The following is a 5,727-nucleotide window of genomic DNA, read 5'->3' as shown; positions in this document are numbered from 1 at the left end:
CGGGGAAACAGGGAGAGAGGGAAAATGCTGGTTTGGGAAAGAGGCGTGACGTAAAAGTGGGCGGGATCGTGCGTCAGTGGGCGGGATTTCGCTGCGTGCGGCCTTATGGGAGAAGTGGAAGAATAGCGGAGCCCTGCTGCTTCCAGTATCATTACCGTTTTTAGTAGTCACGGGGGAAGTATTTGCCTATTAGTCCTTGGAACTCAAGTATCTGGCCCACCTGGGGCTCCCCATGAACCCCACTCACTCCCCAGCAAGACCAGACTGGGAGTTAAAAGAAGCCTCATCATAAAAATTAAAGCAACCCCCATGTAAAGTGCAACGCTGGAGCCAGACAGCCCTCTACTAGTTACAAAAAAATTGCTGCTCAGGGTCACCCCTACAGGTTAAAAAACACCATTGGTGGTCAGTCATCATAAAAAAACACTGGTTGTCGGTGACGGCCGAATACAAACCATAATTTGCATATGCAAATTAGGGGAGGGAAGGAGAAACATTTTTACTTCCTTGTTTTGTGACAAAAAAGTCACAATTTCCCTCCCCGCTCCTAATTTGCATATGCAAATTTGGATTTGGTGCATCCCTAATAAAAATTAAAAAAAACCCTGGTGGCCAGTACCCCCTCCCCTATAAAAATTAAAGGAGACATAAGAAAAACCCTAATTTTGTAGGCAATTATATATGATATATGGTGTTACTTTTACATGGTGCTAAAAATTATTATCTTTAAAAATAGCCCCTTTATTGGAGCTCCTATAGATGTTCTCTGGTCCCTGTTTCAAATGAGGGGTGGGCGTATCCTAACAGTCCCTGCCAGAAGCACAGTAGGAGGGGAACAGCCAATCACAGCCCTGCAGTCACACAAGCACAGACAGGCTTCAGTTCCCTATCAGGTCCTGCTAGCTGCTGATTGGTTCCTGTCCTACAGTGCAGTGAGCTGAGAGCCGCTGGGAATTCAGTGAGCAGGAAGTGGAAGAGAAGGATTATTAGGGTTTTTGCAGAAATATTCAATAAAATAGCCTGAAACTACTTTTTTAAGCACAATTCTTCTAATTCTAAAGGCGTATAACGCACTGGTACATTCTTAATTTTTACAAAAATGTCTCCTTTTTACAAAAAAAACCTGTTTTTGTTTAAAAACAAACAAAAAAAAATCACTGGCTGTCAACAGCTTTCTGAGCAGCCCACCTATCAGTAAATAGAACATCCAATTGGGCAGATCGCCAGTCCCCACATGTATAAGTTATACCCCCCATGGCAACCCTATCAGCACAAATCCAGAAAGTATAATATCCCAAAAACGCTCTGGCCCGCTTGGTTCAGGAAGAGGGTGCAACTTTCCTCGATCAGGTCACCGGTATCCTGATATCTGTAACTGGATTTGTAAAGAAATGGTGTACAAGTAGTCAAGTAAGAAAAAGATAACCACAGCATTAATTGCTTGCAGAGTGCTCTCCTCATTTCTTTACAAATCGACCTATCAGCACAAACAGTGGGCGGGTATAGAGCACCACAATAACAAAAGGATATGAATGTGTAATAGAAATAGACAGAATTACAACTCAGTGATACCCCATTATGTGCACAACAGAACTTCAAAATATAAAAAAAAAAAAAAATTTTCTGTTCCTGACTGATCCAGTCCCTGCAGAGACATCACCTCCAGGCTGTGTGGGATGTTGGGCTCCACTTGTGGCGCTGCAAAGTCATATAATGGCGGGCGCTGCAAATGTTACAGGCCCACGGTGTGGCCGTGGCAACAGTGATTCTGTTAAAGAAAATGAGTGGAGACACAGAGCCAATGTTACTGGTGTGCTGCTGCTTCTCAACTTTTATTACATTGTTATTTCTCAACATACAGTTTATTATTACCTGTCATTTACAATTCATGTGTCACATACATGCATTCTCAAAGATGCTAACATCTGAACAATATTGTACTTGAGCCTTCTCTCATAACTTCACATTCAAGGCAAATAACATATGTGATGTCAGCCTCATCATAGCAGTATTATATTTACACGTATAAGTATATATGCTTTATTCACAGTATTGGCTGCAGCAATAAATACATCAGTTGAATGTATAACCTTAACAGGGTGAGATATAACAGACAGACAGGCTGATGCTGTTGGTTGGCCTCAGTTAAAGAGCAACCTCTTTAACTGGCAACAGCCTGATTTGTGACACTTTTCAAAATAACTGATAACCCAAAATCTCCAAATCAGAACCAATGTATCTGAACAAGTATATAAACAAAAGAAAAGGTTGTATCAGACATTGTGTCACTCTATAGATACTATGTTACAATTCCCATGTTAAGGCGACATATAAGCCTTTCTAAGCACTCACTGCCTTCAACATGGATCTGTTGTTTAGATGACAATATTGTACAGCCACATTTTGAACCAAACAGGTGGCAAACTACATACACATACCTGTTAAAGAAAATGAGTGGAGACACAGAGCCAATGTTACTGGTGTGTTGCTGCTTCTCAACTGACAAAACAGCAGCTCTCTGTGTCTAAACTCCCTCACAGCGTGGGCTTATGGGTAACCCCTATTGGTGGGAATGTGAATGGATTACACCACTATACAGAACTTGGCTACAGTCTGATGAACAGATACAGTATACATCCACAAATATCTATATATATCTATATATCTATCTATATATATATCTATCTATCTATATATCTATATCTCTATATATATATATATATATAACAAACAAGGGAAAGTTGTGCTCACCACTAGTTTTTAAAATCATTAGGCGGGGGTGCAATGAGGGTGTGACCACAAAATACATATAGACAAATACAAGATTCCTCTGCACTCAACCCATTATCAATATATTTAAGACAGAGACATTTTGTGCATACTGCTACTGAAAAATGCCTTACCCTTTAAACAAAACAGGGATTGTTTGTCCATATATTGCAATATATTTAAGCTGGCCAACTACGTCAAATATCTATATCTATATCTATATCTATATCTCTATATCTATATATCTATATATATATCTCTATCTCTATATATCTATATATATATATCTCTATCTCTATATATCTATATATATATCTATATCTATATATATATCTATATCTATATATATATCTATATCTATATATATATCTATATCTCTATATATATCTCTATATATATCTATATATATATATCTATATCTCTATATATATATATCTATATCTCTCTCTCTCTCTCTCTCTCTCTCTCTCTCTCTCTCTCTCTCTCTCTCTCTCTCTCTCTCTCTCTCTCTCTCTCTCTCTCTCTCTCTCTCTCTATATATACACACACACATTCATGTAAATGTGACCTCATATTTACTGGGGTCACACAAACAATAATCGTCCCCTTTAAAGGGATACTGTCATGGGGAAAAAAATTTTTTTTCAAAATGAATCAGTTAATAGTGCTGCTCCAGCAGAATTCTGCACTGAAATCAATTTCTCAAAAGAGCAAACAATTTTAAAATCGGACATGGGGCTACACATAGTCAATTTCCCAGCTGCCCCAAGTCATGTGACTTGTGCTCTGATAAACATCAATCACTCTTTACTGCTGTGCTGCAAGTTGGAGTGATATCAACCCCTCCCTTTTCCACCCAGCAGCCAAACAAAAGAACAATGGGAAGGTAACCAGATAGCAGCTCCCTAACACAAGATAACAGCTGCCTGGTAGATCTAAGAACAACACTCAATAGTAAAAACCCATGTCCCACTGAGACACATTCAGTTACATTGAGAAGGAAAAACAGCAGCCTGCCAGAAAGCATTTCTCTCCTGAAGCGCAGGCACAAGTCACATGACTGGGGGCAGTTGGGAAATTGACAAGATGTCTAGCCCCTTGTCTGATTTCAAAATTGAATATAAAAAAATCTGTTTGCTCTTTTGAGAAATGGATTTCAGTGCAGAATTCTGCTGGAACAGCACTATTAACTGATTCATTTTGGAAAAAAAAAAATTTTTTCCCCATGACAGTATCCCTTTAATATAAACTGTAGGTTTTATAAATAAATTCAAACTAAACATTTCTAGATTAAAATTAGACAAAGTTACACATTTTATGAAAAAATAAATTTTATTTCCGTCTTTGGAGAACTAAACCCTAAAATGTTTTTTTTCATTATAAAAAGCAAAGTTTTTATTGCTGTTGGCTCAAGAGACGAGTGAACATTTATTGCTTCCTCTTGCTTGCTACCGTTTTCCTATACAGGTATGGGACCTGTTATCCAGAATGCTCGGGAGCTGGGGATTTCTGGATAATGGATATTTCCGTGATTGGAATCTTCATACCTTAAAGGGCACAGCCAAAATCAAAACACATTAACAATCTGACCAGTACAAGCTAAACACGTTTAATCAAACTACATATATAGTTTTTTGAAAAAAAAAACCGCAGGTTTTAACAAATCCCTTACTTTGTCAAATGGGTTCTATCACTGAGGGAGGCCATACTGTGACTATAACAGAGACTCTAATATGCAAATTTCAGGAGCATGCTCAGATTGTAGCACTGCCTTGAGTATTCTACCCAGAATGCCTTGTTTTAGAAAACACCTCCTCTAGAAGTATCAGGAGATTCCCCTATCTTGTCCCCTGCTGGTGATGTCATTATGCAAATGAAGGGCACACACTAACTTCCAGCAGGTGGCAGCACTACTGTACAGCAGCTAACATACAGGTTTGGCTGATTTGAAAATAGCTTAGAAGCGTTATTAAGCAACAAGGCATTTCAACTGAGCATGTGCGAGATTTCAGAGCTGCAGTTGACTGGAAAGATATAGGTAGGAGGAGCCAGTGAAATCCAAGATGGCTGCCTCAGCTAGAACTGCAGTGGAGATGGGGGAGATCTTGGAGAAGGAATAGTGAGCTGGTTATTTACATTAAACAAACAATTCTGTTTTAAAAATCGTATTTCTTGAACTTTCACATATGGTATCTACAAAGTAAATTATTTTAGTTCGGATTGGTGCCCTTTAAGTCTACTAGAAAATCATATAAACACTAAATAAACCCATAGGCTGGTTTTGCTTCCAATAAGGATTAATTATATCTTAGTTGGGATCAAATACAAGTTACTTATTATTACAGAGAAAAAGGAAATCATTTTTTGGATTATTTGATTATAATGGAGTCTATTGTAGACAGACTTTCTGTAATTCGGAGCTTTCTGAATAACGGATCCCATACCTGTACCATCACTTCAGCCCACATGCTTATGATTGGGAGCCAGGTACCAGTTCTTGCCTATGCAGTAAAAATGCCCAGTATATCCCCCTGCAGCTCAAACACAGAGCTGTATATAAGGGCTCAAATAGAGCTGGTGTATTAAAGGGGTGGTTCATCTTTAAATTAACTTTTAGTTTGTTATAGAATATCTAATTTTAAGCAACTTTTCAACTGGTCTTACTTTTTTCTCTTATAGTTTTTGAATTATTTGCCTTTTTCTTCTGATTCTTTACAACTTTCAAATGGGAGTAACTGACCCCATCTAAAAAACAAAAGCTCTCTAAGGCTACACATGTATTGTTACTTTTATTACTGATTTCAGGCCTCTCCTATTCATATTCCAGTCACTTGTTCATTTCAATGCATGGTTGTAGCAACCAGGCCCTGCAGTCCCTAGCAACCAGATTGCTGTAGCTTGCAAACTGGGAGAACTGCTGAATAAAAAACTAAATAACTCAAAAACCACAAATAAAAA

Source organism: Xenopus laevis, chromosome 1L (genome assembly GCF_017654675.1).
Source record: "Xenopus laevis strain J_2021 chromosome 1L, Xenopus_laevis_v10.1, whole genome shotgun sequence".
NCBI classification, from domain to species: Eukaryota; Metazoa; Chordata; class Amphibia; order Anura; family Pipidae; genus Xenopus; species Xenopus laevis.
The sequence above is the reverse complement of the archived record's forward strand: the minus strand, read 5'-3'. Positions refer to the sequence as shown.